This window comes from Gossypium raimondii, chromosome 3, assembly GCF_025698545.1.
Source record: "Gossypium raimondii isolate GPD5lz chromosome 3, ASM2569854v1, whole genome shotgun sequence".
Classification (NCBI taxonomy): Eukaryota; Viridiplantae; Streptophyta; class Magnoliopsida; order Malvales; family Malvaceae; genus Gossypium; species Gossypium raimondii.
In genome coordinates, this window is record NC_068567.1 from 21,343,222 (window position 1) to 21,353,490 (window position 10,269).

Consider the following 10,269-nt stretch of genomic DNA (forward strand, 5'->3'; position numbering starts at 1 on the left):
AAAATGAAAAAGAGAAAGTGTTAACCTTGATAATCACCAAGAGGAGGTGAATTGGTATTTTTAAAAACTTTAGAGAAAAATAGCTATTAAAGGAAACTCAAGAATTTATAATGGTTTGGCTTCAATTGTCTACCTCTACTAACCTTGGTTACCCTAAGTAAGGATTTCCTAAATTCACTATATTTGAACCATTCAATGACAATGTTTTCACTAGGTAAGATAGAGTCACTTCCCTTACGATTTTCTATCCAAAAACCTTAAGCAATCCCTTACAAAGATGATAAATAAGAACAATGATTAAAGACACATCTCAAAAGAAGATATTACCATGATGAAACTCACTCAATGACAATACAACACTTGAAAAGAATAAGAAATATGGTTACTAAAGTGTGTTTATGAATAACAAAGAGAATACCAATAAAAAGATTGAAATTTTATGCAATTGACTTCACAAGCTTATTTCTTATCTTCAATGTGGAGCTATTGACTTATATTTAAACCTTTTAACAACCTTGGAGTCGTTTGGAGAGTTTGGAGTGAATTAGAGTCGTTGTTGCAATCAATTTGGGCATTAATTGCAGACTGCAGAGGACTTGTATTGATATAAGTGAACTTGTGCCGATAGAAGTCTTGAAAATTATGACCGTTGGAGCCACAAGTATTGGTAGAAGTCCGCTTATATCGTTAGAAGCCTAAGGGTTTCAAGGGTTCAAACTTGTAGCGATAGTTGTATCAGTAGAAGGTGCAGGGGAGATAAAAAATTGCTTACCAACTTACTTGTATCAATAGAAGACCCCCTAAGCATCTATAGAAGTCTAATGCTTGCCTTGGGATGCTCTCTGACTTGCTTCTATTGGTAGAACTCAACCAAGTATCGATACAACTAGACTTGTATCAGTAAAAGGGTTCCCATGTATTGGTAAAAGGGTTCTCAAGTATCGGTAGAAGTTTGGAAGAAATTTTGGGGTGCTCACTGACTTGGTTCATGTAACACCCATCACTCGGCCCGATCGTCGGACCTCTACACTGTAATGCCCTTGACCCGACCTGATCTACCAGATCCAAATCTCAGCTGTTACATCCTTCTTACAAATGTAACTTAAAACTTTTTCTTTCTCATTCATTGATGTAAACGTCTATCTATGAGTATAATAGAATCTCTTATGGCGCATATTGTATAGTTACAGTTACAACTCAATACAATTTTAGACTTTCCTACTTTCTCTCTCAATCTACTATGTACATATTGAATTTCTACTTAAATGAATTATGCACAGACTTTGACACGCCACTTGTTTTCCTCTATATGCATAACAGCCTAGCGCGCCACTTCCTTGGCGTAGCCCTGGTGTAACACCCCTAACTCGTATCCATCGCTGGAACAGAGTTACGAAACATTACTGGAATAAACAGATCAAATATAGACATTTCATATTATTTAACATTCATGTCAAATATTATTCATAAAGTCTCTTATATGGGCCCTCGAGGCCCAAACACACATTAGAAACAAGTCGAGACTAAACCAGGTACTTAGAGAATTTTTCGTGAAATTTCAAAATTTTTTCTAGGTGCAGGGGACACATGTCCGTGTGGGCATTCGAAATAGGGCACACGGTCGTGTCCAAATTTGGGAGCATTTTGACTTAGGTCACACGGCCAAGCCACACGCTCGTGTGCCAAGCCGTATGATCAATTCTGAGCATTCTATTTTGAAAATTTTAAGATGCAGGGGACACAAGCCAAGATACACACCCATGTGCTAGGCCGTATGTCATACACGGCTGAGACACATGCCCGTGTCCCTGCCCGTGCGGACAAAATAAGGCCATTTCCTAGCCATATTTCTCACCCCTTTTTAGCTTCAACCTAAACATATCAAATAACACATATATAAGCCATAACCAAGCAACCAAAACAATCCAAATGCATGTCTTAAACATATCATATTACCTCATATAACTAAGTATACAAACTTACTTACTTACTTACTTACCTATTTGATCAAATAGTCATATGCATAATCCATTCTCACTTCAAATTCAATCATTTTACCATACACATTAACTAGATAAAGACACACATATATACATCAAAATATGTCAATCAGAAGCCATATCAAATGGCTAGTTACAACCAACCATGTATGTGCCAACATTGGCTAATTAACCTATACATGCCATTATAACCAAAAGTATTTTACTATTTATACCGAATTAGGCCGATGGATAGTGTGATGTACCTCCGACCAACTTCCAACCTTTATGAGCTTCTAATATTATAAAAAGGAGAAATAAAACAGAGTAAGCATTTAAGCTTAGTAAGTTCGTACAACATTGAATTTAACTTACCAATTAATTCACATTTAAGGTAAGCAAATAAACATGCTCAAACCAATTTGGCCAATTACTTAACACATATCCTCATCAAGCATGTTAATTATGTAATTCACATAAATATTAAGAAACATGAATGAGCTCATCAATATTCAATTTCCACATACATGTATTTATCACTTCAAGTATCCGTGAACATTTACATATCATATCTTTGTACTTCAAGTATTTCTCATAGTAATTCATCTTGAATTCATATCATCTCAAATCGAAAATTTACCCGTTAAATTATTTAAAATCTCAATGGATACAAAGGTAATACACATGAAGTGTACGAATCTTAAATTAGGCAATTCATATTCGAAGGTACTCATTTGAGCACATAATCGGGAAGCCCTCTCTTGAGCCATATAACAGGAAGCTCCAGAGAGCCATTAACGGGAAGCTTATTCAGGTTGTATATCGGGAAGCTCATAAGAGCCATAATTGGGAAGCTCATGTGAGCTAATAACAGGTAGCTTCGAAGAGCCATTAAACGAGAAGCTCCAGATAGCCATAAATCGGGAAGTTTAAGCGAGCCATATCGGGAAGCTTCAGGGAGCCATTAATCAAGAAGCTCAAAAAGAGCCTTTAATCGGGAAGCTCCAAAGAGCCATATAACGGGACACTCATAAGAGTTGTGGTGTGTCTACAACATATGCAGAATCACAACCAAATCGGGATGCTCCGAAGAGCTATTAACGAGAAGCTCGTAAGAACCATATAACAGGAAGCTCGAGAGGGCCAAATATTGAGATGCTCATGAGAGCTAATAACGGGACGCTCTTTCGAGCTGTGGTGTGTCCGCAATAGATGCAGGACCATAACCAATTTAGGAACCCCGTATCCATCGAATCTCATTTATCCAAACGAGATTTATTACTTATTAGGTATTATCGGATATGTGATCAATTTCATACATATGACATTTATACAATTCACATATACAACATCCAATTCAAACATATAAATAGACACAATTTAGTTACACGAACTTACCTTGACAAGTGTTCGTTGATTTGTTGTCTACTAATCCGACACTTTCTCCTTTCCTCGATCTAATTCCGTGTTTTGTCTATCCGGATCTATACGAGTAAGTTTAACTCAATTTAATACAATTCATATTCAATCCAATTCAATTCACATCTTATGAAAAATTACCATTTTGCCCCTATACTTTTAATTAATGACGATTTCGTCTCTAGGCTTGGAAAATAAAATTCATGTAATTTAATCCTTATTCCAAGCCTAACCGATTTTTACATGTAACATTAACATCCCATGTATTTCATAAAATTCAAAATTTTTCCATGAATTTTACATCTTTACAATTTAGTTCCTAAATCACAATTTCATAAAATTCACTTTACAAAAGTTGTTTATCTATCAACAACATTTTGTTTTCTACCATAAATTTCATAATTCATGTATATTCATCCATGAAAAACCATATTACTTTGATAATTTTACAAATTAATCCTCGAGATAGCTAAATTAAGCTTTTACGATCTCGAAAACATAAAAATTACTAAAATTGATACAAGAATTCATTCCTAATTGAGCTAAAACAAATTGCTTGAACTCAACACCCAAAAACTAGGGTTTCCATGTCTTTTAATTGGGAAAGATGATATAAAATGATGATATTAGATATTTATATTATTTATCATCTTTTGTTTATTTACTTTCAATTTAGTCCTTTTCTTTTCTTAAATTTCCATGGATGAATCATCATACTTATCTACTAAATCCTTTTAATGGTCTATTTACCATATAAGGACCTTCAATTTTGAATTCCATGGTTATTTGATCCCTTTAGCTACTAGAATTCTACTTTTGCATTTTATGCAATTTGGTCCTATCCATCTAATTAAACATGTAATCAGTAAGATTTTCTTAACAAAATTATATGATATTCCTATCATATGGTAGACCATAAAATAATTTTAAAATAATTTTTCTTATGGAATCAGATTTGTGGTCCCAAAACCACTATTCCAATTTCACTGAAAATGGGTTGTTACACTTGGCATCGTCTTTCGACACATTCCTTTACAGATCTGAAAATAGAAACAACTTTTATAAGCTCGTAAGAAATTAGTGAGCTAAACCTTAGAATACCTTTTTCATTCATTCTACATTGCATATGTTATTTTGCACATCCTTTAGGTATTTCTTGACCTTTCTTCCTTCTTTGACAGGTACAATACTGAGGCTACCATCTTTCTTTCTGAGAACCATTTTCCCTTCTCTTGAACGTACTATACTTAACATCTCTTTACTTTCTATATCATTTTGTAATTCTTACCTTATTATCAAACTTAATATATTTTTCCATACTTACTAGTCTTATCAATTTCTTTGAGTGGGGTAGATTACCCCCAATACTTAAACTCAAAATTTGCTCAGATCTTCTTGACTTTAGTGCACTCTCTATACTTACTTTTAACTCATTTCTTTGCCCCGACACGTACTCTGGTGACACTAGCCTTTCTATTCATCCCTTGTAAATATGGGGTTCACCATTCATTAAAATTTGACTCATGTCTGCCCAAAGGCATTATCTTCAAATGGTCATCAGGAGATCTGTTCTTTAAATTTTGCCACAAAGGCATTCCTTTTAACAAAGTTTGCAATAAGGCTAAGATAGCCACAAAAGGATCCATTTAACAGAGGTAGCCACAAAGACATTCTTTTAATAGAGTTCGCCATAAAGGCATCCTTTTAACAGAGGTCACCACAAAGACTTCCTTTTAACAGATATTGCTACAAATGCTTCCTTTTAATAGAGATTACCACAAAAGCATCTTTTCAGAGATAGCCACAAAGGCGTCCTTTTATAGAAATTGCTACAAAGGAACTTTTTTAGCTTGTGCCACAAAGGCGTCTCCTTACAGATTACCACAAAGGTGTTCATTTTCATAAATTTTCCACAAAGTTATTCCTTTAATGGAAACAACCAAAAAGGATCACTTGTACGAAAATTGGTGTTTTTAACAATAGAGATTCTCTTAAACTCACAGTCGTGAGGTTTGCCCCTCACCGTCTGGTACTCACCCAACTGTCCTTTAAATCTTTTCCATATGATGTCATAACCCATTCATAGTCTTACACTATATGGTCTTTAGAGTGCCATGGATTTTTTATTTCAGAGATTCATACAGACACAAACACTTCATGTAGACTCATACTTGACAGACTCATTCACATTTGACTTACTCATGACAAAATCTTTCACAACAAACTTGTTCATGTCATCAAAACATACATAGACACACTTTAAAAATTTAGACATATTAACCATTTTCCACAGAGATCATATCCATACTAATCATTCATACAAGTTCATCAAACATACATTCTTCCTAGAACCATCGCGTTATACATTTTTAGCTCATTTTCACAGAAGGTTCTAGCATGCATATTACATTTGCAGGAGTCAGCTTAGGGACTCACCTGACTTGCGTCTTTAACAGCTCTAAACACCATATCATGGCTTCTATCAAGTAGATCAGTAGCCCCAAATTGACAAAACATGGGAACTCATCAAGATCTGTACACTTAACTCATTTTCTTTCACTTTGAATATCAGGAATCTCTAAATAAGACTTTACCATACTTACTTTACCCAGCTAAACCGAGTTGCTCCTTAACAGCCTAGTGTCACGGGCCGCAGTTCAAAGCCCGTGACCATCGCACCAAATGCATCCAATGGAGGTCTATTGCTCAGATGGGGATCATTTGGCCCACAAGAACTGGCCCGATTCAGAGAGCTACTAAAGAAGCCTATCAGATTGAAGCCTGGTTGGCCCAATGATGAAGACATGGCAACTTAGGCAATTTTGGTAACTAATCTTAGAAGATAGAAGAGAATCATATCTTATAAGATTAGATTAGATTTGATAGGGAAAATCTTGTAAATCCCTTAAATTAAGGGATAGGGTTAATCTCATCCGTCGATGTATTTGTATCTTGACCGTCGGTTTTGGGGGAGCTCAACTATAAATAGAGAGCCTCCCCCTCATTTGTACTCACTCCTGAATTGTTTCATTATTCTTTGTGAATAAGAGAAGTAGAGAGCATTTACTCAAACACTTTGCGAGCGCTCTTTCTGTTGTTCTTTTGCTTAGCTTCTTTTGGCATAAAATCGCTTCCGCTGTTTAATTGGTGCCTTGGAGGAGTTCTTAAAGAATCCTCATCGAGTTAAGGCTGACTTGGGCGAGTTTGGAGCAAACGGATCGCCTAAGGCCGCACGGATTGCGAGACGAAAGGTCTAGCCCCGTGACAAGTGGCATCCGAGCCAAGTTTGAACCAAGTGATATCGAGTTGGTTCAAAGGCACCATGGGGATATCAAGAGAAGAGTTCGAACAAAGGTGGGCGAGGAAGTCTTTGAGGGAGATGTTGTCGGCTGTTGAGGAACGCGTGGGGAAACTTGAGGAGTCCTTGGAGGATGCAAAAGAGTCAGGCAATGCGCTTGGAGAAAGCATTGATGACTTGAGGGATCAGTCTAGGGAGTTTGTTACCACGTGTCTTACTTCCCAAAGGGATAACATGCGAGAGTTGCTGGATTCCCATAGGAAGAAGCTGACGGAGAGGAACGATGCTCTCGAGGCCATGATGATGGCTTTGAAGGAGGAAACAATAGCCACGACGAGGGCTTTGAGCACAAGAATAGAAGAGCTCGAGGGAGAGCTGGCCTTGTGTCGAGCAGCCGTGGGGAAAGGAGTGGCAAATGCAGCACTCAATAACGAGGATGTCCCAAAGCCAAAAGAGTTTGCGGGGACAAGGTCTGCATGCGATGTGGACAATTTCTTGTGGACGATGGAGCAATACTTCCGTGCCAAGGGCATCATGGATGATGCAGATAAGGTAAATACTGCTTCAATGTTTCTTACTGACATTGCGCTTTTATGGTGGCGAGGTAGGACCACAGATAAAAGGCAAGGTGGGATTGGGACGTGGCAAGAGTTCCAATGTGGATTGAAGGGACAGTTTTACCCAGAGTTTGCCGAGGAAGAAGCTCGGGCAAAGTTGCAAGGGATAATGCAACGAGGCACAGTAGGGGAGTATGTTCGAGAGTTTAGGGAACTCATGCTCCAAGTTTCAGATGTGACCGATGAAGAAGCATTGCTTGCTTTTCAAAAGGGATTGAAGCCGTGGGTCAGACAGGAGGTGGAACAAAGAGGTGTCCAAAGCTGTCGGAAGCCATGACGGTAGTTGAGGCCGTGGTCAAGCTTGGTCTAGGGAAAGACAAGCTTGGGTCTTTCAAGTCCGAGGAAAGAGGCGTATGTGAAAGGGATCACAAGGAAGATAGAGTTGATGGCAACGGCGACAATGGTGGTAATGGGAAACCACGAGTTGGGAAGAAGAAACCCAAGAGGAAAAGGGACAAGCTGAAATGCTTTCTTTGCGACGGTCCACACATGTTAAAGAAATGTCCGAGGAAATCCGCGCTTAAGAAGAAGCCGGTGGGAAAGGCCTTGGTACTTGGTTCGAGCGCAAAGGGTGTCGAAGCCAAGGAGGCCGAAAGCGAGAAGAAGCCAGTAGAGTGCTTCTTGTGTCAGGGTCCGCATAGGTTGCGGAAGTGCCCGAAGAAGTCTGTCATCGAAGGGAACAATGGAGCAGACAAGGAGCCCAAGAAGCTTGGTTCGAGCAAGAGAAAAGCCGAAGCCAAGAGGGCAAAGAGGAGCAAAAAGAAGCGAGTAAAGTGCTTCTTGTGCCGTGGTCCGCATGAGTTGCGGAACTGTCCAAAGCAAGCCGGTGTCAAAGGAAAGGCAACGTCTGAGCTTGGTGAGTCGTCGGAGGGGCTTCCACCCGAGGGAGAGGTGAGTTTGTCATCGAACTTAGTGGAGAAAGTTGCGATGAAAACAGGGAAGCTGGGACCAATGAGGCTCAAGTCGAGTGAAGCGTCAGAGTTGGCCGAGTCATCGACAAGGCTTCCACCTATGGAAGAGGTGGGTGGTGCATCGGACTTCAATGAAAAGGAAGCGATGCATGTGGGACAGTTGACCAGAGTAAATGCGACGAGTAGGACGGCTCGAGTTAAGAAGCGACGGAAGCCGAGGCAAAAGTCCCGAAGGAAGGGAAAGGCTAAGGTGTCGAGACGAGACCGAGGCGAATCAAGTCAGTGCCATTCAGAAGTCGCAACGAGGACGTTGCGAGAATGGGTGGGGGAGAATGTCACGGGCCGCAGTTCAAAGCCCGTGACCATCGCACCAAATGCATCCAATGGAGGTCTATTGCTCAGATGGGGATCATTTGGCCCACAAGAACTGGCCCGATTCAGAGAGCTACTAAAGAAGCCTATCAGATTGAAGCCTGGTTGGCCCAATGATGAAGACATGGCAACTTAGGCAATTTTGGTAACTAATCTTAGAAGATAGAAGAGAATCATATCTTATAAGATTAGATTAGATTTGATAGGAAAATCTTGTAAATCCCTTAAATTAAGGGATAGGGTTAATCTCATCCGTCGATGTATTTGTATCTTGACCGTCGGTTTTGGGGGAGCTCAACTATAAATAGAGAGCCTCCCCCTCATTTGTACTCACTCCTGAATTGTTTCATTATTCTTTGTGAATAAGAGAAGTAGAGAGCATTTACTCAAACACTTTGCGAGCGCTCTTTCTGTTGTTCTTTTGCTTAGCTTCTTTTGGCATAAAATCGCTTCCGCTGTTCAATTGGTGCCTTGGAGGAGTTCTTAAAGAATCTTCATCGAGTTAAGGCTGACTTGGGCGAGTTTGGAGCAAACGGATCGCCTAAGGCCGCACGGATTGCGAGACGAAAGGTCTAGCCCCGTGACACTAGTATGTAAGGTTGCAAATCTTACCTTAACAAAGGGCATCTCAAAGCCTAGATCCATATCTATGTATTTTACCTTAACAAGGGGCATTGATTACGATGAGACCTCTCTGATAGCCATACTCAAGTTTATTCGCATACTCTTATCCATTGTCGTTGCTCTCAATTACGAGATCTAAAAAATAGATGTCAAGACAACATTCTTGAATGGCTATCTTAATGAAACCATTTATATGGTTCAACCTACTGGCTATGTTATCAAAGACAATGAGGAGAAATTTTACAAACTGTTAAGATCCATTTATGGACTTAAGCAGGTGTCCCACTCATGGAATAAAAGATTTTATCAAATGGTGAAGGATTTTAGGTTTGAGCAAAATGCTGAATCTTGTGATGATAAGCGTATAAAGGAAAAAATATGGTCATCCTCGTTTTGTATGTCGATGATATTCTACTTATCGGAAACAGTGTAAGAGAATTGTCATTGGTTGAATTGTTGTTAGCTTAACAGTTTAGCATGAAGGACTTGGTTGAATCTAGTTATATTATTGGAATTCAAATCCTTAGGGATTTAAAGAATAAAACGATAGCTCTAGCACAAGCTCCATACATCGATAAGGTACTAGAATGTTTTGCAATGACCGATACAAAGCCAGACGGTCAGCCAACCGTATTAGATTTTCATATTTCTTTAGATGACTGTCCTAAGACAACAGAAGAACGAGAGCATATGACTAAGGTTCCATAAGCTTCGGCAGTTGGAAACCTTATGTATGTAATACTTTGCACACATCTAGATATCTATTTCGTAGTAGGAATGGTTAGTCGATATCAGACGAATCCTGGTCTCAAGCATTGACAAGATGTAAAGAATATATTAAGGTATCTTAAAAGAACCAGGGATTATATGCTTCTACATTCTGGGGAGAACCTTACTCCTATTGGATACATAGACTCAAACTTCCAAACTTGTAAAGATTTGAGAAAATCGATATCGAGAAATGTATCCGTCCTAGGCCATAAAGCCATAGTATGGAGAACAGTAAAATAAACTTGCACTGCTGACTCTACTATGGAGGCTGATTATGT